This window comes from Bubalus bubalis, chromosome 4, assembly GCF_019923935.1.
Source record: "Bubalus bubalis isolate 160015118507 breed Murrah chromosome 4, NDDB_SH_1, whole genome shotgun sequence".
NCBI classification, from domain to species: domain Eukaryota; kingdom Metazoa; phylum Chordata; class Mammalia; order Artiodactyla; family Bovidae; genus Bubalus; species Bubalus bubalis.
The window spans coordinates 160,272,169-160,289,279 of record NC_059160.1 but is presented as its reverse complement, the minus strand read 5'-3'; the positions used below and the strand labels follow the sequence as shown (position 1 = coordinate 160,289,279).

Sequence of the window (17,111 nt, the reverse complement as noted above, 5' to 3'; positions counted from 1 at the left end):
AGAATGTTGAGACAAAGGAACCCCTGTGCACTGTTTGTGGGGATGTAAATTGGTGCAGTCAGTATGGAACACAGTATGGAGTTTACCCAGAAAATTAAAAATAGAACTACCACAAGACATAGCAATTCTACTTCTGGTATTTATCTGAAGAAAAGGAAAACAGTAACTTAGAAAAGATATATGCACACCTATGCTCATTGCAGCATTATTTACAATAGCCAAGCTATGGAACCAATCCAAAGTGTCCAATGAGAGATGAATGGATAAAGAAATTTTGATATAGGTATACAATCAACTATTACTCAGCCAAATGAAAGAATGAAATCACAGCATGTGACAATGTGGAGGGACCTTGAGGACATTACGCTAAGTGAAATAACTCAGAGAAAGGTAAATACTGCATGATCTCACTCATATGTGAAATCTTAAAAACAAAATAACATCCCTCCCCCTCCAAAAAAAAAATAAAAAACCCCAACAACAAAAACCAAGCTCACAGATACAGAGAACAGATTGGTGTTGCCAGAGGCAGGAGGTGAAATGGCAAAATGAGTGAAGGTAAAAAGGTACTAACATAGTTTTAATATAAATAAATCATGGAGATATAAGACGCAGTATGATGACAATAGTCAGTAATAGTGAAGTCGCTCAGTCGTGTCCGACTCTTTGTGTCCCCATGGACTGTAGCCTATCAGGCTCCTCCGTCCATGGGATTTTCCAGGCAAGAGTGCTGGAGTGGGGTGCCATTTCCGTCTCCAGGGGATCTTCCCGACCCAGGGATCGAACCCGGGTCTCTCGCATTGCAGGCAGACGCTTTACCCTCTGAGCCACCAGGGAAGCCCCCAGTCAGTAATACTATCTTGCATATTTGAAAGTTGCTAAGAGACCTTAAAAGTTCTCATAAGAGAAAAGTTTTATACCCATGCATGGTGACAGATCTCATCTAGACTTACTGTGGTGATTATTTCACAATATATGCAAGTAACAAAATATTATGTTGTATATCTGAAACTAATCATGTTAGAAGTCAACTTACCTGAAAAAACCCATTGTGATATCCTAGGGAAAATATAGCAGAACTAGTTGTGGCTTCTGAAAACAGTGAACACTTTCTGCATGCTATTGCAATTCTTTCCTCCCTCTCCCTCATTTTTCCTTTGTGCCATGTCTACATTCTCTGAACATGAAGCCATTATGAAATGCTGTTACCTGGACCCTCAACCTAAGCACTTGCATCTGGACAAACATCTTCTGGAGCAACACAACACCAAACAAAAGTCTAAGGGACTGAAAATAGCTGCATTCACATGCAATTAGGAACAATAAGATACAAAAGGCCCCAGACCAACTGCCACTTCTGAGGTGTCAGAAGCAGAAGCAGGGAACAGCACATGATCCCTGCGCACAGCACCACCAAGGCGGTGCAGCAGACTCCCTGAGCCAGACCTGAGCCTGAGCCAAGGATCCACCCCACCCTTATCCCATTTAAAGAGCTGGCCCGCCCTCCTGTGAGAGTGAGCAAGGGCGCCTGTTCCTTGTATTCACTCCCTAGTGCTGCAGCAAACTAAAATCCCAATAAAGCCTCCTCTGCATTCCTACTGTGATCAGATCAGATCAGTCGCTCAGTGGTGTCTGACTCTTTGCGATCCCATGAATCGCAGCACGCCAGGCCTCCCTGTCCATCACCAACTCCCGGAGTTCACTCAGACTCACGTCCATCGAGTCAGTGATGCCATCCAGCCATCTCATCCTCTGTCGTCCCCTTCTCCTGCCCCCAGTCCCTCCCAGCATCAGAGTCTTTTCCAATGAGTCAACTCTTCGCATGAGGTGGCCAAAGTACTGGAGTTTCAGCTTTAGCATCATTCCTTCCAAAGAACACCCAGGGCTGATCTCCTTCAGAATGGACTGGTTGGATCTCCTTGCAGTCCAAGGGACTCTCAAGAGTCTTCTCCAACACCACAGTTCAAAAGCATCAATTCTTCGGTGCTCAGCCTTCTTCACAGTCCAACTGTCACATCCATACATGACCACAGGAAAAACCATAGCCTTGACTAGACGAACCTTTGTTGGCAAAGTAATGTCTCTGCCTTTGAATATGCTATCTAGAGTGGTCATAACTTTCCTTCCAAGGAGTAAGCGTCTTTTAATTTCATGGCTGCAGTCACCATCTGCAGTGATTTTGGAGCCCAGAAAAATAAAGTCTGACACTGTTTCCACTGTTTCTCCATCTATTTCCCATGAAGTGGTGGGACCGGATGCCATGATCTTTGTTTTCTGAATGTTGAGCTTTAAGCCAACTTTTTCACTCTCCACTTTCACTTTCATCAAGAGGCTTTTAAATTCTTCACTTTCTGCCATAAGGGTGGTGTCATCTGCATATCTGAGGTTATTGATATTTCTCCCAGCAATCTTGATTCCAGTTTGTGTTTCTTCCAGTCCAGCGTTTCTCATGATGTACTCTGCATATAAGTTAAATAAACAGGGTGACAATATACAGCCTTGACGAACTCCTTTTCCTATTTGGAACCAGTCTGTTGTTCCATGTCCAGTTCTAACTGTTGCTTCCTGACCTGCATACAAATGTGGCACCTTATCAATTTCTGTTGATGAACAAGTCCAAGGACCTGAATCTTATCCGTTACATAGTATAATCTCTTTACTCTCATTTAATCTTAATTTTACAATACCTATATGTTTATTGCACACACTAATCCTTATTGCAATGTCTCTTTAGTTACTTGGTTTCTGAAGCAGGTTCTTTCCTAGATTCCTCAAGGAGGGCTCTGGAACACTCTTCTGTAATAAAGACAGGGATCGATATCACAGATTTCTCTTTTTGCCTCAAGGCTCCAGGATGGTTCAGCCTCAGACTGTTACTAACTCTGCCTTTATCTAAAAGTTTGATATGTTACTTATCAAGGATTTTGAGAATTTAAATTTTTTTTTTTTTTTTTTTTTGGAAAAGTTGTTACATTAAAATCTCATTTATCTTGATATCTGAGTTGTCTGGAGTCCCTAAAATTCTGTGCAGGCTGCCAGTGCCTTTCCTGTCTCTCCTGCTTCTAGCCCTTGAGTAGGAGCTTTGCTGTCCTTTATCTTTACTGCTGCTATCCTACTTAATTTTGATTCCACTTCTTATAGCTGATGTCCCTTGTGGGAACCCAGTCCCAAGGGATTTCTGGCACGGGGCTTCCCCAGGTAGTACTAGTGGTAAAGAGCCCGCCTGCCAATGCCGGAGACTAAGAGAAAAAAAAAAGAAGAAGAAAAAAGGAGACTAAGAGACACGGGTTTGATCCCTGTGTTGGGAAGATCCCCTGGAGAAGCGCAAGGCAACCCACTCCAGTATTCTTGCCCGGAGAATCCCAAGGACAGAGAACCCTGGAAGGCTATGGTCCAAGGGGTTCCAAAGAGTTGGACACGACTGAAGCAACTTAGCATGCAATGTGAAAATTCAAAGACTTTCATGCCTTACCTTAGACTCTGTTTCATTCAGCGTGGAGTTGGCCGAGTCCTTCTCCCGCTCAGCAGCAGGTCCTGGCCAGGCTCCCGCACTGCACAAGTTCTAGGCTGTGCTGTGGGTCATTTAGTTCCTGCACCGCGCATGCCTCGGGCTGTCCGAGGAAGAACGCAGCGCGGGCTCCCGCCACTCCTGCACTGAGCATGCGCCGCTCTCAGGCGTCAGCTCACGCTTTCTTCTACTTGCCCCGCACTCAAGGTGATGCTGGGCAGGGTCATGGCTATTGTCCACCCACTTGTATTTTGTGGTCACAGGGGAATACCTTGTCATCTAGTCTTGTGAATACTGCCTATGGGTTTTGGTTTTAATATCTTATGGATCCATCTGTGTTTATGTGGGGATTCTGGACGACAAAAGCTATACTTCCATAAACACTGCCATCTTTCCAGAATTTATTTTGTTTTAAAAAGAATATTTTAAAAGAAAACAATGGAAAACCAGAATTCTGTGTGTGTGTGTGTGTACAGAAAGCATTTCAAAAATACATTAAAAACCACAAAAGAGTCCTGTTTGCTCAAGGTCTACTGCGGTCATTGCTAGCAAAGGAGATTGTAACTGCTGGGAGCTGACAGCTCCTGGTCCCTGCAGGATGTAGACCCCGCAGCCTAAACACCCTTGTGCTACAAACCCCCAGCCGTGTGATGGCCTGGCCAAGCTCAGAGGAGAGAACGGAAAAGGCCCTGGGAGTGAAGCGGGGAAGGGAAAACAGGTGCAAGTTTGTGACCCAGCTGCCAGGGTGGGGTCCTGCCCCTGGTCCACAGAACGAAGTGAGTGACCGAACTTTACTGCTTTTTGATGGAAAGTGAAAAGTGAAAGTGAAGTCACTCGGTTGTGTCCGACTCTTTGTGATCCCATGGACTATGGTAGACCATAGTCTACCAGGCTTCTCTGTCCATGGGATTTTCCAGGCAAGAGTACTGGAGTGGGTTGCTATTTCCTTCTCCAGCTTTTTGATGGAAGAGGAGGCAAAGATCAGGAAGGGGCGGGGAGAGACACCCCCTCCCCAACCTACACATATAAAGCCGAGTCTACTGGTGGATTGTGCCCCTCATAGAACGTTGAGTAGGAAACATTCCACTCATGGAGGAAACTGTCATCTAGGTTCTGGGTGAGGAGGAAAGAGACTCCTCTGAGGGGATAATCACTAGGCCTGTGCTGTGGACTGAATATTTATGTGCCCCAAATTCCTACGCTGACATCTTAACCCCGGAGGTGATGGTATTAGGAGGTGGGGCCTTTGGGTGGCAATTGGGTCAGAAGGCAGAGGCGTCATGAAGGGATGAGTGTCCTTGTAAAAGAGGCCTGGGAGAGCCCTCTTGTCCCTTCTGAGATGGGAGGACACAGCAGAAGTATGAACCCATGAACCAGAAAGTGGGCCTCACCAGACGGGGGATCGGACTTCCCAGCATCTACAACTGTGAGAAATAAATTTCTGTTGTTTATATGACACCCAGTCTGTGGCATTTGTTACAGTTGCCCAAACGGAATAAGACAGCCTGTGATTCAGGCCGCCAGTGTCTGATTCTAAGTGCTATCAGTTCAGTTCAGTTCAGTTTCGCAGTCATGTCTGACTCTTTGCGACTCCATGAATCGCAGCACACCAGGCCTCCCTGTCCATCACCAACTCCTGGAGTTCACCCAAACTCATGTCCATCGAGTCAGTGATGCCATCCAGCCATCTCATCCTCTGTCGTCCCCTTCTCCTCCTGCCCCCAATCCCTCCCAGCATCAGAGTCTTTTCCAATGAGTCAACTCTTCACATGAGGTGGCCAAAGTACTGGAGTTTCAGCTTCAGCATCAGTCCTTCCAATGAATACTCAGGACTGGTCTCCTTTAGGATGGACTGGTTGGATCTCTTTGCAGTCCAAGGGACTCTCAAGAGCCTTCCCCAGCGCCACAGTTCAAAAGCATCAATTCTTTGGCACTCAGCTTTCTTCACAGTCCAACTCTCACATCCATACTTGACCACTGGAAAAACCATAGCCCGACTAGACGAACCTTTGTTGGCAAAGTAATATCTCTGCTTTTTAATATGCTATCTAGGTTGGTTATAACTTTCCTTCCAAGGAGTAAGCGTCTTTTAATTTCATGGCTGCAGTCACCATCTGCAGTGATTTTGGAGCCCCAAAAATAAAGCCCGACACTGTTTCCACTGTTTCCTCATCTATTTACCATAAAGTGATGGGACCAGATGCCATGATCTTAGTCTTCTGAATGTTGAGCTTTAAGCCAACTTTTTCACTCTCCTTTTTCACATTCATCAAGAGGCTTTTTAGTTCCTCTTCACTTTCTGCCATAAGGGTGGTGTCATCTGCATATCTGAGGTGATTGATATTTCTCCTGGCAATCTTGATTCCAGCTTGTGCTTCATCCAGCCCGGCATTTCTCATGATGTACTCTGCATATAAGTTAAATAAGCAGGTGACAATATACAGCCTTGATGTACTCCTTTTCCTATTTGGAACTAGTCTGTTGTTCCATGTCCAGTTCTAGCTGTTGCTTCCTGACCTGCATATAGGTTTCTCAAGAGGCAGGTCAGGTGGTCTGGTATTCCCATCTCTTTCAGAATTTTCCATAGTTTATTGTGATCCACGCAGTCAAAGTCTTTGGCATAGTCAATAAAGCAGAAATAGATGTTATTCTGGAACTCTCTTGCTTTTTTGATGATCCAGCGGATGTTTGCAATTTGATGTCTGGTTCCTCTGCCTTTTCTAAAACCAGCTTGAACACCTGGAAGTTTATGGTTCACGTATTGCTGAAGCCTGGCTTGGAGAATTTTGAGCATTACTTTACTAGCCTCTAAGTGCTATAGATATTAGTAAACAGAGGAAGGGGGTTGAGGTGGAGAGTGAGGGATGCTTTGTTTTAACCAGGGTGATAAGTGAAGTGTCTGTTTTGGGAGGAAATTGAAGGAAATGATATTTAAGAAGAATTCTATATGTTCATCTCCATAGGGTCTGAAAATGCATTGGAGAAAATTCAATATCCTTTTCTGATTAAAAACCAAGATAACACTTTACAAAAGTGCCAATAAGTAGAAATGTCCTGAACATGACAACACACACACACACACACACACACACACACACATACATACAGAGAGAAAGAGTCTAATGCAAGTGGGACTTAAGGATGAGAAATGGGAGGACTGGTGAAGGAATAGATTCGATATTTTCAGAATTTTTGGAAACATGGGTCTACAGATCCAAGTCTTATGCAGGAAACATAAAAATAAATTCGAGCTTTGCCCTACAGTAAGGGACTGCAGAAGACAGTTCCGTTCAGTTCAGTTGCTCAGTTGTGTCCGACTCTTTGCTACTCCATGGGCTGCAGCATGCAAGGCTTCCCTGTCCATCACCAACTCCCAGAGCTTACTCAAACTCATGTCCATGGAGTTGGTGATGCCATCCAACCATCTCATCTGCTGTCGTCCCCTTCTCCTTCCGCCCTTAATCTTATCCAGCATCAGGGTCTTTTCAAATGAATCATTTCTTTGCATCGGGTAGCCAAAGTATTGGAGTTTCAGCTTCAGCATCAGTCCTTCCAATGAATACTCAGGACTGATTTCCTTTAGGATGGACTGGTTGGATCTCCTTGCAGTCCAAGGGACTCTCAAGAGTCTTCTCCAACACCACAGTTCAAAAGCATCAACTCTTTGGCACTCAGCTTTCTTTATAGTCCAACTCTCACATCCATACATGACCACTGGAAAAACCACAGCCTTGAGTAGACAGACCTTTGCTGGCAAAGTAATGTCTCTGCTTTTTAATATGCTATCTAGGTTGGTCATACCTTTCCTTCCAAGGAGTAAGGGTCTTTTAATTTCATGGCTGCAGTCACCATCTACAGTGATTTTGGAGCCCCCCAAAATAAAGTCAGCCACTGTTTCCACTGCTTCCCCATCTATTTGCCATGAAATGATGGGACCAGATGCCATGATCTTAGTTTTCTGAATGTGGAGCTTTAAGCCAACTTTTTCACTCTCTCTCACTTTCATCAAGAGGCTCTTTAGTTCTTGTTCACTTTCTGCCATAAGGGTGGTGTCGTCTGCATGTCTGAGGTTATTGATATTTCTCCTGGCAATCTTGATTCCAGCTTGTGCTTCATCCAGCCTGGCATTTTGCATGATGTACTCTGCATATAATTTAAATAAGCAGAGTGACAATGTACAGCCTTGATGTACTCCTTTCCTGATTTAATTGAAGACAGTCAATTAAATCAGTTAAAGACAATTGAGGACTTTATCACAGAGGAAGGAAGTCAGACGACAGTGAGAGCAAATAGCAGACCGGGGGGCAATCACAGCTCAGGGCAGGACAATGAGGTGCACCTTCACATGGCGAGGGAAACATCACAAAAATGCCCGTAGAGATTTCACTCTGAACTCTTACTCAAGAATAAAATACGAACTTTTTCAGATAAAAAAGATCATGAGAGTTTGTACCTCTCAGGCTCTCATTAAGAGTGAGGAAGGATGTATTAAAGGAAGAAGTGGACGAATTCCAGAAGGAAGGAATGGAGTGAGACACGGAGGCAAGAATGGGGGAATGCTGGCCTGTGTCAGTCATTGACTGTAAAACAGCGATCAGGAGCTAGACATACAGCTCTGGGATTCAGCATGGAATCCTGGCACTGCCTGCCAGCATACCAGGGTTCAGACAGCCTGAGCTGAGGCTGGGAGTGCACATGTATTTATTGACATATTAATCACTTGAATCTATTTATATAATAAGAATTAGAATCATGAACAAGTGAAATTTATTTCTGGATTGAGAGGACGCACCAACCTAGGAAAATGCATTGGTGTGATACATCACATTAACAGAATGAAGGAAAAAAAATCAGGATCACCACAATTAATGCTTAGAAAGCAATTGAAGAAGTTCAAGAATACTTTCATGATTAAAAAAAGAACACTCAACACACTAGTTTTGAAGGTAATCAACGTAATCAATGCCATGTATAGAATACATGCAGCCGACCTCACAGTCAGTGGTGAGAGACTGAAAACTTTTCTTCTGAGATCAGGAAACATGTAAGCATGCTGTTTTACCACTTTTAAGCAATGTAAAAGTGGCAGTTTTAGCCACTGCACTTAGGAAACACATCAATAACAGAATCAATGAATAAATCACTTACATTCAAATTTTAAAAGTAGTAGAATTATCTCTGTTCACACATGACATGATCTATTTAGAAATCCTAAGGAAGTCACAAAAATAATGTTATAAATAATAATTCAGCAAATAATATGAAAGTCAACACTGGATATCATTTGCATTTCTATATGCAAATATGATAGACTTGGAAAGGAAATTAAGACACTTTTATTTACAAATATGTCAGAAAGAATAAACTACTTAGTAATTAACTTAACCAAGGAGGTGAAGACTGCAAGGCAAGCTTGCCTAACTTGTTAAGAGATTATATGAGACAAACCGCATTTTCACCGTTTGGACAATTTACTGCTAAGATCTCAATACTACCCATTGTAATTGATAATTTGATGCAATCCCTTCAAAACTCCATCCTAAATCAAAAAGCCTATCCTAAAATACTTTACTCCTAACAGACCCCCAAATAGTCAAGTAATGTTAAGGAAGAAAAACCATGTTGAGAGGACACACACTTCCCAGTTTCAAAACATCGCACAAATACAATAACCAAAATAGTTTGGTACTGGCATAAAGACAGCATTATCGCTCAGCGGAATAGCATTCAGAACCCAGAAACAAGCCTTCACATATGTGGTCAATGATTTTTGACAAGAGTGGCAGATAATTCAATGGGGGAGAGACAGAACAGTCCACAAAATGTGCTGGGGGAATGTAACATCCATGTTGAAAGGAATGAGGCTCGACCCCTGCAAACACTGTTTACAAACGTTAACTCAAAATAAAGAACTGAAAATACATAATCTTATCTCTCCCCCCCAATCATTATAACCATTGTTCAGTCTTCTGACCATGATGCTCCTTCAGAATACACAGGATTTTAGCAAAGTTCCTGCGGTGGGAAGCAGACTCAGCGTTTTGGGGACAGGAGACAGTGCGGACCCGACCTTGGCTGTGCTGAGCAGGAGATCTGCCCCCTTTACCAGCTCCCACTGAGACCTACTGACGAAACGACTCCCATTTTGTCTCCTAGGGCATCAGGGACATTCCCACTGTCTTACGAGCAGACCACTTGCCACCCAAAGATTCATATCACAAAGAAGGAGCAACACGATTGAAAAATGTCTCTAACACATCACTTACGTCGAGATGTTTTACACACACAGATGGGGGTGCGGTTTGGACACACAATTTTAAATGCTTACAATGTTATCACGAGGGACAACGTCCACTGGCTCTACTTACATTTATTACTTGTAGTGGATTTTCACTAGTTTCCAAAGGAGACTGGAGAAGAAAAGCAAGTAAATGTAAGAAATCCTGTAAGTTTCTAAAACGTGTTCCGAGGAAGGCTCGCTTGAAAAGGATCCCGTTTGGAATGGAGCCGTGTTGGTCATAAGCCGCTACACACCGCCCTCTGATGGCCATGTGAGGTATGGCATGAGTGCTTCAGGGCTGCGCTGCCTTGTCCCCCAAAGAAACCAACTTTCAAACTGACACATTTCCACAGTTCTGTTGTTAGAGCAAAGCAAATTCTGCAAGACTCAGTGTTTGGGGTGCCTTCTGGTGAAACTCACTGTCTTTACCATAACACAGTAGGCCACTTCCCAAGTGCACTGTTTCGGGGAGTGTTCACTGAGCCCCCGAGTCAGACCCCGGGTCCTCAGCAGAGGACAGGAGGCTGCTGTCAGGGGCCCTGCAGTGGGAGGGTGGGGACGTGCTGGGTTCCCTTGTCTGCATCCCAGCTGTGTGGCTCCACAACAAGAGACGTCCCTGCAACGAGGAGCCTGGCACCACCACTGGAGAATGGCCCCTCAGCGCTTCTCCCAGCCCAAGATGCTGCTCAGGCAGTCCTCAGTTTCTTCTCCACACAGTGAGTGGCGTATGGCAGTCAGTCAGTAAATATTTGAAAACACAAAGAGATCTAAATGAGCTACTCACTATTGCTGATGTCGTCCTAAAATGAGAAATAAATCAGAAAACATCAAGGTTATCTGGAGGCAAAAGACTGGTTTATTGTTGGCAGGTTTGCAATCTTTTGACTGTAACTGAATGTAGTTTCCCAGAAGGTGATGGGAGTGAGGAATTTTAAAAAGCAAACCCCATAGAATGCACAGTTGGGAGACTTGTAAGAGGGCTGCATGGCCCCTGCAGCCTGACCACAAGTCCTCGAAGCTGGACTGCAGTTTGTGATGATCGGCTGTCATTGGAGCTTCACCTCTGGGGCTTTTCCAGGTGGGACCCCTAGCAGAATCGGGAGTCAGAGTTTTTGTTTGTGGTTTTCTAAAATCTCAGAGCACAGCACTTAACCCCAGGTCTGTCATCACGGCTTGGTTCCACTTTATTTTTGGTCTCTGTTAGCCACACCAGGTCCATTTTTAATGTACTTTCCTTAGGGGATTTCTCTCATTTTTATTTTTCCTAGGAGATATTATGATACTGTTAATTGTCCATGAAAATCCGCCCCCCTTCTTGGAGCATAGCTGAAAGACTTCCCAGCTTCTTTTGCGGCCGTAGGGCCACGTTGCTGCCAATGCAGCAGGCGAGGAGCTGATGTGTGTCCTTCTAGACTGGGCCCATTATCACCTCCCACAAGCATTTCTTCACATTCTGGCCCCTTCTGCTGATGGACGCAGATGGGCATGAGGTCCTAGGGACAGAAGAGACCCAGGATGGGAGACTCTGGGTTCCTGAACGATCACATGAAGAAGTGCAGTCTTCCCAGTGTGAGCACCCAGGCAGCACTACCATGTGGGGAATATGGTGCGGCGTGCTGCTGAAATCCGGGGAGTTGTTTGTTCATTCGCATAAACTAAAGTCCTGGATATATATTCAAAGAAAACACAAATTCGAAAAGATACATGCACCCCAGTGCTCACAGCCACATTATTTACAACAGCCAAAATATGGCAGCAACCTAAGTGTCCAGCAATGATGAATTGATAAAATAGATAGATTTATATATATAGGGGAATACTATTCAGCCATAAAAAGAATTAAATTTTGCCACTTGGAACAACATGGATGACCCTGAAGGATATTATGCTTAGTGAACTCAGAGAAAGACAAATACTGTATGTTATCATTTATGTGTGGAATCTAAAAAATAAACGAAAGTATATGACAAAACAGAAACAGACTCACAGATACAGAGAATAAACTGGTTGTTGGTAGTGGGGAGAGGGGTATGGGGGCAGGGTGGGGTAAAGGATGAAGAGACACAGGCTACTATGTATAAAGGAAGTATGTGTTAGGAATTTCATGTGTATGCTTTAGACTCAAGGCCCTTGTATTGTTGTGGGGATGCTTATGGATGCTGGGGCTAGGGTAAGGTTGCCTTTGTCAAATAATTACAAACCTGAGAGCTCCAAGGAATCAGCGTCTCAGGCCATGCCTAGGTGAACGCGTGACCAACTTTAAAAATTCTTTTTAGAAAGTGGTCTGTTTGGAGTTTCTGTTCTTTCTATTGATAGACTCAATTTTGTTTACCTTTGTTGGCCAGAAAATTATTCATGTAGCCTAACATGTCAAATAAATGGGCAGGAAGCTGTTCCTTGTGTTTATAATACATTTTTGGTACAGTATTTCTTGTCTTACTCAAAAACTAATTTCTTATTGCTTGACAGAGTTCGTCTATTTCCAAATGGAAAGATAATACTTTCCGTTTCCAAACACTAGCTATTAGTTGAATCTATTAAGCACAGCATTTGCCTTCCATTTAGCTATTTAGGTTTTCCATATTAAATTCCTCCTCCATTTCTAGTGTTTAAAACTTTATTTTCAATTCTTTGTCCAGTTTCAGTCTTGCTAAATAAAGAAACGAAGTTCAAGTTTTTACTGTAAAATGGGAAGCACAGCCACCGTAAAGGGAAAAAGGCACCAGAAATGACACCAAAAAAGACACTCTAACCCAGGTTATAGTGCGCGATAAGTGGAAGGATATAGTTTTGACATAGATAACACAGTAAGAGTTCAAATCAATAACATATAAAGAATGCCACAAATTAAGAAAAACAGAAAACCCAACACAGGGCATGACAGAAAACTCAATCTGAGGGACTGCCATGCTCAGCGAATCTCAAAAGACATCCCTGACATTAGTCATAATAACAAGAGCGTTTTAGTGAGTGCCCGTCACACCACTGCTGCTGCTGCTGCTGCTGCTGCGTCGCTTCAGTCGTGTCCGACTCTGTGCGACCCCAGAGACGACAGCCCACCAGGCTCCCCCGTCCCTGGGGTTCTCCAGGCAAGAACACTGGAGTGGGTTGCCATTTCCTTCTCCAATGCATGAAAGTGAAAAGTGAAAGTGAAGTCGCACAGTGTCCGACTCGTAGCGACCCCATGGACTGCAGCCCACCAGGCTCCTCCATCCATGGGCTTTTCCAGGCAAGAGTACTGGAGTGGGGTGCCATTGCCTTCTCCAGTCACACCACTACTTTTATACAAATATCTGAAAATGTCAGCATGCTTTACCTGGCAGTAAATATCTCTTCCACAACAGGAACCAGCAAATACCCTTCAAGATGAAATGCTAAGCACAGATCCTTTGTGTTTAATAGGAGACAGAATCTTGATTGGATAAATGGAATCAGATGGATGCTATGGAGAGTCATTTCACTCACCCGCTTAGCTTTCTCACAATTAATCCGATGATATAAAATGCTGGGGAGCTGAGAAAGCTTCTTCCCGGAGAGATTGATGACAAAACCTTGTTATATATTAGTTAACCATCACGTCCTTGTATGAAACCAGGATATCACAGACTTGTGTTCCCCTGGTTGTTGTTGCAAGGAGTTTCATTTGGCTTCAGCTGCTGATGGTTTGGTTAAGAGGAGGGAAGGCTCTTTGTCAGCCACCACTCACTTCACACCGGGGTTTCCCTACATTCCTGAGCACAACTCACCTAGTGCTTCACAGAGGACTCAGCAGCAGGCCAGGAGGATAGACTTTCCATAGCATCCCAGGGTGTCTTACTACCAGACTGGAAAATACTGATTATAATTGTTCACTCTGTGCTTCCTAATTCAGATTCATGGATATACAAATGAGGTACAAAACCCTGCACATGCTGAAAGTGTACAATTCAGTGAGGTTTGACATATGTATATACCCAGAAAAGCATCAGCCTAATTAAGGTAAACATATCCATCACCCCTGAAAATTTCTTCATGCCCCTTTGTAGTCCATGCTTCCCTCCTCCCCTCCCCTCCCCAGGCAACCACTAACCTGCTTCCTTCCACTGAAAATAACACTGCATTAAAAAAAATTTTTTTTGTCCTAATGTTAAACTGTATTCATTTTTCCATGATCTATACAGTAGGTCGTTGTTGGTTATCCATTTTCAGTATAGCAGTGTATACATTTCACACGAATAACATTTCTATATCTGGCTGCTTTCACTCAGTATACATATTTTGAAATTGAAATAATAAATAAACAACAAGGATACATTTTACAAGCCAGAGAATATAGACAATATTTTAAATAACTTTAAATGGAGTATAATCTATAACATTTTAAATAATTTATTTTTAATTAGAGGATAATTGCTTTACATATAAAATTTCGAATCACTATGTTTTATATCAGAAATGAGTTGTAAATCACCTATACTTAAAAAAAAAAAAAAAAAAGAATACCCTCGTAACTACCATCCGGGCCAAGAAATTGTACTTTTCCATCCACACCAGAACACCCTCCCTGTGCCTCTTCCAAACCTCACCCACCTCTCTACTCCCAAAAGCACTCACTGTCCTGATTATTATATTCCTTACGCTCCTTGAGTTTCTTCATTGTTTCTGTCCCCCAAGTGTGCCCCTGAGACTCTGTAGATTAAGATTCTACAGTTCCTGCAGATTTTCAACTCTATTCAGAGGCTTCATCAGATTCAGGGTCAAAAATTTTGAAGAAATTTTTGGTATTTTAGGTATCTTAGAAATTTTAGGTATTGATGTGCACTTTCATTGAGGTGAACATAATGTCAAGTGTGGTTTTTTTTTTTTTTTTTTTTGAGATGTTACCGGGGATAATGTTCAATGTTAATTCATTCTGGGGTGAAAATTGATTTTCTGACCTTAAAAGTTATCACAAAAGTTTTCATACCTATGTATGGTGACAATATTACCGAGACTTATTTTGGTGATTATTTCACAATATATACAAATATTGGATCCTTCCTTATGTTTGTACATCTGAAACTAACAATGTTATCTGTCACGATACCTCAAAAACAACAAGAAAAAAAACCAACCCTATGATATCCTAGGAAAAATATAATATCAGAACTAGTTGTGACTTCTGAAAACAGGCAAAACTTTTTCTGTGTGGCATTTCAATTCTCTTCTCCCTTTCCAATTTTTTGTTTGCACAGTTATCTACATTCTCAGAACATTAGGAGAGGCTGGGACCTGGGTCCCACTACTTGAGCATTTGCACCTTAACAAACATCTCCTGGAGCGACAGAACACAAAAAACCTTTAAGGGACAAAAATAACTGCATGCATGCGCAATTATGAACAGGAAGATACACAAAGGCTGCAAGCCCACTGCCACTTCTGCGGCGTCAGGAGCAAAAGCTGGGAACCGCGTATGGTCCCTGTACGTGGCAACAGCGAGGTGGTGGGCAGACTCCCCGAGCCAGCCTTCCGGCCTGACCCGCCGATGCACCCCAGCCTTACCCCATGTGAAGAATCAGTCTGCCCTCCTCAACGAGCAAACAAGATCACCTGCTACTTGCTTTTGCTCCTTCGTCCTATAGCACAAGTCCCAGGAAAGCCTTGCCTGAATTCCTTCTGTGGTGTCTTACCAATTTCTGTTGATTGATGAGTTCAAGGACCCAAAACACTCTCAATTACATAGTATAATCTCTTTTTAACCCTCATTTAATCTTAGTTCTATGAATAACTATACATTTACAGCACACACTAATCCTTACTGCAATGTCTCTTTAGTTACTTTGGTTTATGAAGCTGGTTCTTCAGTAGATTCAAGGGCTCTGGAACACTCTACCAAAACACAGTAATAAAGATGGAATCACTATTTTTTTTCCCTTTTGCCTCAAGGCTCCAGGTTGGTTTAGCATCAAACTGTTATTAATTCTACCTTTATCTAAAAATTTGATATTTCGCTCATCAAGGTTTTTGGCACTAATTTTGCTTTTTGAAAAATTATTCCATTAAAATCTCATTTATCTCGATAACTGAGTGGTTTGGTGCCCATGAAATTTCGTGCGGCAGCCCAGCACCTTTCCTGCCTCGCCAGCTTCTAACCCGGAGTAGGAGCTTCTGCTGTCCTTAGTCGTTACTGCTCCCATCCTACTTAATTTTGATCCCACTCCGTATAGTTCATGTCTACTGTGGGGTTCAGTCCCAATAAAGCCCTCAGGGCTCAGTGAGAATTCAGAGGTTTTCATGGCTCACCTTAGACTCTGCCTCATTCAGTGTGGAGTTTGCAAAGTCCCTCCAGGCTCACTTGCAAGTCCTGGCCAGGATCCTGCACAGCACAAGCTCTAGGCTCTGCAGTAGGTCATTGGCTCCTGTACTACGCATGCGTGGGACTCTGCTGGGAAAGGGGCGGTGCGGGCTCGCGCTCCTCCTGTACTGAGCATGCACAGGGCCTCAGCTGTCCAGGTACACTGCTGCTCCCTGCAACTTTCCCCGCACTCACGGTGATGCTGGGGAGGGTCATGGCTGTTGTGCCCCCACTTGTATTTTGTGGAATCAGGGGGATACTCTGTCATCAAGTCTTGTTGTGAATACTGCCGCTGGATTTTGGTTTAAATATCTCATTGCTCCATCTGTGTTTTTGCTCCTTGGAAGAAAAGCTATGACAAACCTAGACAGCATATTAAAAAGCAGAGACATTATTTGCCAACAAAAGTCCGTCTAATCAAAGCTATGGTTTTTCCAGTAGTCATGTATGCATGTAAGAGTTGGACCACAAAGAAGGCTGAGCACTGAAGAATCGATGCTTTTGAACTGTGGTGTTGGAAAAGACTCTTGAGAGTCCCTTGGACTGCAAGGAGATCCAACCAGTCCATCCTAAAGGAGATCAGTCCTGGGTGTTCATTGGAAGGACTGATGTTGAAGCTGAAGCTCCAATGCTTTGGCCACCTGATGTGAAGAACTGTCTCATTGGAAAAGACCCTGATTATGGGAAAGATTGAAGGCAGGAAGAGAAGGGGACGACAGAGGTTGAGATGGTTGGATGGCATCACTGACTCGATGGATATAAGTTTGAGCAAGCTCCAGGAGATGGTGAAGGACAGGGAAGCCTGGCATGCTGCAGTCCAAGGGGTTGCAAAGAGTCAGACACGACTGAGTGACTGAACAACAACAATGTTTATATGGGGATTCTGGTCAAAAAAATTATACTTCCATGAACACTGCTATCTTTTCAGAATTCTTAAATTTATTTTGTTTTAAAAAGGATATTTTAAAAGAAAAAATGGGGAACCAGTATTGTTTTTTATGTACAGAAAA

The 17,111-nt window shown here is 43.2% G+C and overlaps 1 long non-coding RNA gene across 1 annotated transcript; it reads right to left on the bottom strand.

Moving 5' to 3' along the window:
• Positions 1-8,258: 8,258 nt before the first annotated feature.
• LOC123333463 lies at positions 8,259-16,143 on the bottom strand. The gene is made up of 2 exons (XR_006550882.2): positions 16,050-16,143; positions 8,259-10,588 (listed from the first exon to the last, which is right to left on the bottom strand). It is a non-coding gene; the product is annotated as an uncharacterized LOC123333463 (long non-coding RNA).
• Between the last annotated feature and the right edge of the window lie 968 nt (positions 16,144-17,111).